The following is a 10596-nucleotide window of genomic DNA, read 5'->3' on the forward strand; positions in this document are numbered from 1 at the left end:
ATAGTTCGCTAATCCATCCGCCAGGCGATTAGCTTCCTTATACACATGAGTAACCCGGACTAGTCAGTCCCTTGATATAAAGTCTTGGCACAAACTTACCAGGAACGCCAATGGATGAGCATCACTCACCCCTGACTACAAAAACCCCACCACCAGAACGGAATCCACCTCCAACACCACACGTCTAAACCCTTCGTCCCATGCAAGAAGTAACCCATAATACACCTCCCGCCGCTGCTTGACCCGGGTTACCACGTGAGGCACCATTCGTATTGACCGTAACCCATCCCTCAGCCAAAGTCTTCCATACTATATGCCGCTCCACTCTCTCCCCTGCCGGAAAATCTCCTCCGAGATAAGCCTGAGCTCGAAGAACCTCCGCTGCCATGGTCTTAACAAATTGCAACCTATCACGACAATGACCTTGTTGCCCAAACACATTCATACACCGCCAATACCACCCCCACCAAACTGCCATAGAAAACACCACAGCCCAATCCTCACTTCCCGACACATCCTTCTTACATAAATAAGTATACAACCACTCAAGTATCGACCCCTTGAAAAACCGGCCTTGATCTCTACTCGTAACCAACCGTTTCCATAGCCCTTTCATTGTTGGACAGTCACGCAAGACATGAATTATAGACTCCGTGGCGAACTTACACACTTGACATACATCAGAATCACCCATGTGCCGTCTCTTCCTTTCCTCACTTGTCAAGATGACTTGGTGTCCAACCTGCTATAAGAACACACGAACCCTTTCGGAAACCTTAGCCTTCCAGAATTTGTCAAAAAATCTGGCCATATTCGGCCCTTCCACTATCCCCGCTTAGTAGAGAGTAAGCCGATCGAACTATAAATGCACCATTATCGTTCCCTGACCAAGAAAAATGGTCCACTAGCCCCGGGACTCCCTTCAGCACAATCGCATATCGACGTTGTTTAATATTATATGGGAGAAGGTTTCCCATACTTGCCATATTCCATCCAAAACCCTCGATCCAGTACTCATGAGCCTTCATCCGTAACACCATTTCTGAGATCCCCGTCGAAACGCAACTCACTAATGGCTTTTCCAACAACCATCGATCGGTCCAAAAACAAATCGATCTTCCGTCTCCCGGGATCCAACCAAAACCCCTCATCACCACATCTCGCAACCCAACCCTAATGCTTCGCCACGTTGAAGACCAAGTACTCTTGGAGACCAAGCAAGTCGGATCATGTACTACCCCCAACTTATATTTAACCATTTTTTTTTCATCAACATATTTAGCCATTTAAGACATTGTTTTAATGAGATAATTTTTAGATAAATTCTCTCTAATAACCTTTTTATCATACCTTTTTGCAAAACTATCATTTTTGCCATTTACATTTTTTCCCTCTCATAAATTTTAGTGACCATTTTACCCCTAGTTGAAAAAATATTTCTTCTTTTGGACGGAATATTCATTCCAAAATTTTTCCCGCCAAAAACTTTTCCGCCAAAAATTTTCTGCCAAAAAAATTTCCCACCAAAATTTATAAATTTTATAAAATGATTTACAAATGTTTTAAAAGGTTTACTAAAGTTTTTGAAGGTTTTGAATTACTTTTAAAAGATTTACAAGGGTTTTAAAAAGATTTTTTAAGAGTTATAAAAATATTTACAAGGTCTTTTAAAAGGTTTTTTAAAGAAATGCGGAAAAATTATGGCTGAAACTTTGGTGGGAAAATGTTTAAGCGGAAAAAGTTTTGTCAGCCGGAATATTCTTTTTGTTGGAAATATTATTCATTTCTTCATCATATGTTATACTAAAGGAGGTGATTTACTTATTTTGTACATAGAAGAGGGTATTTTTCAAATGGACACCAAAAGAATGTATTTGTACAAAAGAGTAACATAAAAAGGTTATTTGTGCAAATTTCTCTAATTTTTATTCAAGGTTTAATTTTACGGTTAACTAACGGTTTTATACGGTTAAGGTTGATAACAGTTACGGTTAATACTTTTTTATAACCGTGGCCGATTTATTTTTACAATTAAAGGTTATGGTTTTTAGTCGTTTTATACGGTTACAGTTGAAAAACGGTCTGGTTAGAGTTAGAATTACGATTAAAAGTAAGATTTTGGTCATGTCTAACGTTGGTCAATGCCGGTCAAAATTGGTCAACGCCGGATTTTGGCGATAAAGTCACCAGAAATAGATGGTTATGGTGTTGTATACATAACTTATAACTTATGTTTGTTTATGTATATATATTTTTTTTTGTCAACAAACTTCGATTAGATTGACTTAAGTACGCCAATTGGTGGGATAATTGTTTACAAACGTAACGGAATGCGGAAAGGCACACACATTACGTGCCAAACTATCCGCTTGAACATTTGAATTTCTTGGAACATAAGATAAAGAAAAAGTTGAAAATTCTTCCCTATCCATCTTGATATCATCCAGGTAAACAGAGAAGGCCGGCCACTCGGAAGGTAAAGACACCATCTTTACCAGATCAGAACAGTCTGTAAGAAACGCCACATCCCTGAAGTCATGTCCTATCATGCATCTCATTGCCCAAAGCAGCGCTTCTACCTCTGCATGGAGTGGAGAAAGGCTTCTGCGTAGATTTTTTGCCCCCGCAAACTTAGAAATTCCTTGAGACTGCTAACAGAACCATCCTAGACCTAAATACTTATCTGTGTCCTTCCATGATCCATCTATAAAGCATCGGTAACCTGTAAATGTCGGAGATAAGATTATGGGACGTCTCCCGACTGGGGGGGAGTGGACCCGACACGACTAGAGGACTTTCTACTTCCTCGACCTGCGCTGCCTGCCAGGCCTCCGCTTCTGTCTTCGCGACTCTGGTTACCTCCTGAGGACATTGATCCTCACTGTTAAAAACTTTAGCATTCCTCGCCTTCCAGATATACCATATTAACCAAGGAGAGAACTTATATTGTCCATCCTTTGAGGATAGCCGTAGAAGATAATCCATATTAGCGTAAATAGACTCCGTGGGAAACTGGATAGGACCCACTGGTACTTGTGCCATAGCCCAGGATTGTCGTGCACGCGGACAAACGAATATGACATGATTTGCTGTTTCCACCTGCGTATCACATCGTGAATAAGATACATCACAATTTATACCACGACCTTTCAAATTAGGGGAAACCAAGACACATCCGGTTAATAACCGCCACATAAAATGTTGAATCTTTGGTGGGCAACGCGTCTGCCAGATACTTGCAAACAAAGGAAGGAAATCAGGACCATAGACCGGAAGGATAGGGATTCCCGGATCCTTTAACCGGGCTATATGATAACCAGATTTTACCGTATATTTGCCATTTTTCGTGAAATGCCATCCTATAGTATCAGCCTTAGGCTTACTACCTATAGGTATAGCACTAATCAAGGTAACATCGCTTGGATCAAACACGACATTCAACACGTCCATACACCATGAGTTAGACTGAAGATCCATGTTTATGTATATCCTTATGTAATAACAATAATTCATGTAATTAACGAAACAATTCTAGTATTATTTACATGTATGTAGCTGAGAATTATTTTTTCAGTTATAAATAAACAAAGCCGGACTGAACTCATAAAGTTTTTTTAACACTCGATAACACATTATGCTCATTCTTGAGTTTACGGGGGTGTATTGAAAGTAGAATTTTAAGAGATTTGTGTAGAACTTATAAATCCACTGTTATCCAAACATGAATTTTAAAAAGTCTCATGAAATCCACTGTTATTCAACTAATGATTTCAAAATCCATTTTAAAATCCACTGTTATTGAAAACAATTTGTGGATTTGGCTTTTAATGATTTTGAAGGATTTCAGAGGATTTGAGAGGATTTCATTAGTTAAAAATACAGAAATCAAAATCCCATGGTTTTTGGTGAGATTTGAAAGGATTTTACAAAAGTCATATGAACTTCCCTAAAATCATCAAAATCATTTAAAAACTCAATAAAACTCAAATATCTTAAAATTCCATTTTGAATACATCCCTCGTAAACATCTTTTTATTCTACTAGGGGTTATCCGGGCTACGCCCGGTTTATATTTGACAATTTAATTTATTATATCAATCAATATAGATCTTTTTGTTTATTCTTTTTAAAAAAAGATAGAAATATATTTTTCATTTTAGATACGAATTGAAATATTTTTTTTATCATATGATGACTAACTCAATAACAATATCTATTTTTTGGACAACAACTCAATAACATATATAATACTTTTTCATACTCATGATAAGATCGCAGTTTATTAGTATAGGACATATGTTATCGTTCTTATATCTTGATTGTTTGTTTGTTTCGTGAACCACCATATACACGAACATGAATAACAAAGTAAATATACAATATACGCCTTTTCACCATCAGTGCAGCTGTGTAATTAATTATACGATCAAATTATATACATATTTTTTAATTTACAAGTTACTTAACAGTTGAACAATACATATACACATTAGCAACATCAATTTAAAGTGGAAAGGGGCAAAAATTACACTCCATCAAGATTCTCCTTGCGCATTAGATATTAAAAACAAAATACCACATTTCTCCATTATTTTGTAAATTCATAATCAACAAAGTTGAGTGCAAATCTAACTAACCACATGAAGACATGAGATGAGTGCAAAATCATAACCATCTAAAAACCTGAGAGGAGTGCAAAATCGAATTAGAACATGTGGGTTTGATCCTAGTATTATAACCAAATCAATGCACTAAATAATTTATTTGTAAATTAAATGAATATGTATTCCAGTAAAATGAAAGAGCTAAGAAATATGGCAACGGAAGAAGAGATAAAAAGTGAAAACATCAAACATAAACCTATTAAGATTGATGTAATATAATTTATAATCTGTATCTAATCGATGAAATACGATAAATGAATCGTGGTTTGCAAAGTGACGACTAAGATTGTTTACTTCACGTTGTGGACCACTTTCTAGTATGTATGAGGTTTCTCCTCGCTATCACTATATCTTTTAATCTAGCAAAAACATTAGAAATTAGATATGTCTCACTTTAGATAGTAAATTTGTGTAATTAAGTCTCTACAGAGAAAGGAAAGTTTTTAAAGGAGAAGAGACGAAGAAATTGACGTATGAGGTATAATTTTACCTTTGATTGAAGAGTGGGGATGTGAGATCGCTTTGTATCTACATCGTTGTATCTCAAATCATTATTATTATTTTTATTGATTTTTGTGGGTAACTGAAAAAAGAATAAGGTGATGGAGAGTTATGAGGAAGTAGAACAGTTTCTTATTTAGCTAAACGAAGGCATCTCCTAAAGTCAATTTAAGTTTAAACATGTAGCCAAAGTATGCTGACACGGCATGTTAAAAGAGTGCTTAATAAAGCTGAGGTGGACACTCTCAATAGCCTCAAATTGTCCCTTTTTATTAGTAGAGATTAGGTTATTAACCCCCTACGCGCGGGTATATTCGTATTGATTATATTTAAATTGTTTTAGATTTACTAATCAATATAATTAGCATAAGTATGTTTCTATTAATATCAATTACAAAATATTTAGATTAAATACTCATTTATATAGCTATATATTTACAAAAAAATATGCAAAAGTGCTATAACATTTTAGTTTTATTTTAATATAAAATTCTTTTATTTATAGTTTGTGTATCATTTACATTATTTCAATTTTTATTAGGATACAAAAGAAAAATTTAAAATTATATACGTTTAGTTAAAATCTTATTTTCTATAGATTGATGTTGGTAATAAATGCACCTAACAAATGACCACAAAAATTTAAATATTCCATGTCTTTTCACCTTTAACATTCCAATTGAATCTTTATAAATTACGTTGTTGTCATATATTAGAAATACTTAACTTTTATGACTTCCTTATTTTGTTATGCACAATTTCATTACCATTTTTTTCTTACTCACTTCATTTTTGTTAGTATAGGTTATCTCAAGATAATATTCTAAAAAACTAATGACTATTTAATACCATGACTTCTATAAAAGTTTTTTTTGTAAGTTTTGCAACTACTATCTTTCATTGTTATATAATGTATGAGCGTTAACCATATATTTTAGCACTTCTTTTATTCTCCAAAATCTAACTACAACCATACTTTTATTTCATCTACGTTCAACATTTTATATAAGGTTTGTTTTAGCAATTACAAAATAAAATACTACTAGAATTGTACCCGCGCTACAGCGCGGGAGAAAAGTTTCGATTTGAATTTTTTTCATAAGAAAAATATTTTATTAAAATTAGGGTTTTCCGGTTTTATTGATAATTTGTAATGATAATTCAAAAGTAACAGTTAAACAGTTGCAATTGGGAGTGGGGGTATTAATTTCGTTTTCGTTAATCCAAATAGTTAAAATTTTGATGGGCACTTATTTTAAAATATACAGTAAAACCTCTATAAATTAATACTCGATAAATTAATAATCTCTCTAAATTAATAAATTTATCCGGTCCCAAGTTGGGACCAGTGTAGTTTTAGACATATTTCGATAAAATAATAAGATAATAATTTTTTTGAAAATCCTTTGTAAATATATGGTCCCAATAATATTATAAATTAATAATTAGGTAAAATTTTCAAAATATATGTATATATAGACACATAAGTTTTTGTTAGAGTTTATTTCTAATATTTACTATATCAAAAATTGTTAGCATTCTCTTTCAAGACATAATTATTATTATTTTCTTTGTAATTGATTATAAAATACTAATTATTATGATTAAATCTTATTTTTAAATATTTTTTTGAAAAAAACTTTCAAATTAGGAAAATCTCTCTATAAATTAATAATTATTAATTTATCGATAAATTAATACCTCTATAAATTAATAGATTTTCATGGTCCCAACATTATTAATTTATAGAGGTTTTACTGTATTTTGTGATTTTTTTTGTTTTAGTTTTTTTAACAAAAAAATAATTGGTATGTTATTATATGTAAATGTTTGTTTATTTTCTTTTAAGAAAAACTATATTTGGACCCGCACATACGTGCGGGAATATATTTTTGGATATAACTATTTGATATAATCTTTATAACTCATATTTATAATGATTTGGTTTCATCAAATTTCTGAATGTTTGTAATAATAATGGTTTCATTATAATATTTGGATCGAGACAAAAAAAAATCCAGATTGACATGAGGATGGATCCGATTCGGCATGAGGATGGATAAATTTTCTAATTTAGACATAATACTAATTTAGAAAATTTTCTAATTTAGAATTAATTTTTCTAATTTAGACATAATACTCAAATTATTATGATTTCCATGAATAATACAGTAAAACCTCTATAAATAGGAGATTTGCACAACTAACCTTTTTATGATACCCTTTTCTACAAGTACCCTCTCTAGGTGTCCATTTTCAAAAATACTCTCTTCAATGTACAAAATGACTAAATTACCCTCCTTTATTATAACCCATGATGAAGAAATGAGTATTCTTTCCAATAAGAAGAATATTCCTTCTGAAAAATTTCCCGCCAAATTTTCCCGCCAAAAAATTCTGACAAAAAATTTTCCCGCCAAAAATTTTCCGACAAAATTTTTTCCGCAATTCCTTTAAAAAATCCTTTAAAAAACCCTTGTAAATCTTTTAAAAGTCATCCAAAACCTTTCAAAACTTGAGTAAACCTTTTAAAACCATTGTAAATCATTTTATAACATTTATAAACACTTGTAAATCCCTTTAAACCCCTTATAACCGTGATAAATCATTTAATAAAAACTTTTGTAAACTTCTAAAACCCTTTAAAACCCTTGTAAATCCTTAAAAACCATTTTAAAGAATTTGTAATACCTTTAAAAACTTTTGTAAACCCTTCAAAAACCTTTGTAAACTTCTAAACCCTTTAAAACTTCTTCTAAATCCTTTAAAACAATTTTTCAATCTTTGTATGCCTTTAAATACACTTTTAAATCCTTTTAAAAACACTTGTAAATCTTTGTAAAACTGTTATAAACTTAAAAACTTTTAAAAACCATTGTAAATCATTTAAAACCTTTGTAGGCTTCTAAAACCCTTTAAAAACCATTACAAATCTTTTAAAAACCATTTAAAAACTCTTGTAAATCCCTTTAAAAACCCTTGTAAACCCTTTAAAAGACCCTTTAAAAAATCTTGTAAACCCTTTAAACAAAATTTGGCGGGAAAATTTTTCTCGGAAACTTTTTTGGCGGGAAAGTTTTTGGCGGGAAATTTTTGGGGGGGGAAATTTTTGGATGGAATATTCCTTCCTTTTGGAAAGAATATTCTTTCAAATAGGGGTAAAATGACCATTAAAATATAAGAGAATGCATAAATGAAAATGTTAAAAAAAAAGAGGGTATTTTTAAAAGAGGGTATCATAAAAAGGTTATTGGTATCAATTTCTCTAAAAGATAACAGTTGAGGTATTAATCACAAATTTGAATTTATGTATGTACTTTGTATTTTTTTTTGTCATCATGTATGTACTTTGTATAGATAGGAATTTATTTATAATATTTTGAATTCATGGTTATTTTTTTTTATAAATATAGAATTCAATTCTAAGCTAAAAAAAATTATATAATCTTAAAAACTATTCTTGTTTGGTATTTTTAAAAAGGGGTACACCAAAAGGGGTATTTCTCAAAAATTCTCTTAATTTATAGAGGTTTTACGGTAGTTAGTTAGTAGTTTTGATGTTTTAATTAATTTTAAAGCATATTTATTTCCTTTGAAAATATATTTTGTTGTCTTTAAGATATTTGAAAATTTTGATATATAATATAATAATGCTTAAACTTATAAATTTTTAATTGAGTTTAAGTATTTACTATATTTTAAACTTTACATTTAGTTTAAATATTTATAATATTTTTAAAACCTTTTAAAGGAGTAAATATTATTAATACCTAAACTTCTATAGAATTTAGATATTTATAGCATTTTGGATCTTTCCTTGGACCTAATTTATTTTGCATGTTTATTTACCTAATTTAAACTATTTACATATATACAATTTAAAATACTATAAATGGCAATTTATTTCCAACGTTTCAAAAATTAAAATATCATAATATTTTGAAATATATTAGTTTAAATTATCTAAAATTTATTAGAAAAATCTAAAATATGTTTAAAAATATAAAATTTCGAATTTAATAGGCCTTATTTTATGGTAACAAATTTATCATGATTTTCATAAATATTGGTTAGTTATTAGTTTTGATTTTTCTATTTATTTTAAAGCATATTTTTTTTATTTGAAAATCTGTTATTAATTTTGTTTGGCTATAGGTTTAGGATTACATTTTATTTCATTTTTTCTATTTAATCTATTTGGGAAATTTTTAAAAATTTTCCGACAAAATTTTTTCCGCAATTCCTTTAAAAAATCCTTTAAAAAACCCTTGTAAATCTTTTAAAAGTCATCCAAAACCTTTCAAAACTTGAGTAAACCTTTTAAAACCATTGTAAATCATTTTATAACATTTATAAACACTTCTAAATCCCTTTAAACCCCTTATAACCGTGATAAATCATTTAATAAAAACTTTTGTAACCTTCTAAAACCCTTTAAAAACCCTTGTAAATCCTTAAAACCCATTTTAAAGAATTTGTAATACCTTTAAAAACTTTTGTAAACCCTTCAAAAACCTTTGTAAACTTCTAAACCCTTTAAAACTTCTTCTAAATCCTTTAAAACAGTTTTTCAATCTTTGTATGCCTTTAAATACACTTTTAAATACTTTTAAAAACACTTGTAAATCTTTGTAAAACTGTTATAAACTGAAAAACTTTTAAAAACCATTGTAAATCATTTAAAACCTTTGTAGGCTTCTAAAACCCTTTAAAAACCATTACAAATCTTTTAAAAACCATTTAAAAACTCTTGTAAATCCCTTTAAAAACCCTTGTAAACCCTTTAAAAGACCCTTTAAAAAATCTTGTAAACCCTTTAAACAAAATTTGGCGGGAAAATTTTGAAAAAATATTTTTATTTTTTGCGGAATTTTTTTTGGCGGGAAAATTTTTCTCGGAAACTTTTTTGGCGGGAAAGTTTTTGGCGGGAAATTTTTGGGGGGGGGAATTTTTGGATGGAATATTCCTTCCTTTTGGAAAGAATATTCTTTCAAATAGGGGTAAAATGACCATTAAAATATAAGAGAATGCATAAATGAAAATGTTAAAAAAAAAGAGGGTATTTTTAAAAGAGGGTATCATAAAAAGGTTATTGGTATCAATTTCTCTAAAAGATAACAGTTGAGGTATTAATCACAAATTTGAATTTATGTATGTACTTTGTATTTTTTTTTGTCATCGTGTATGTACTTTGTATAGATAGGAATTTATTTATAATATTTTGAATTCATGGTTATTTTTTTTTATAAATATAGAATTCAATTCTAAGCTAAAAAAAATTATATAATCTTAAAAACTATTCTTGTTTGGTATTTTTAAAAAGGGGTACACCAAAAGGGGTATTTCTCAAAAATTCTCTTAATTTATAGAGGTTTTACGGTAGTTAGTTAGTAGTTTTGATGTTTTAATTAATTTTAAAGCATATTTATTT

The sequence above is a fragment of the Capsella rubella genome, unplaced genomic scaffold, assembly GCF_000375325.1.
Source record: "Capsella rubella cultivar Monte Gargano unplaced genomic scaffold, Caprub1_0 scaffold_2, whole genome shotgun sequence".
In the NCBI taxonomy this organism is placed as follows: domain Eukaryota; kingdom Viridiplantae; phylum Streptophyta; class Magnoliopsida; order Brassicales; family Brassicaceae; genus Capsella; species Capsella rubella.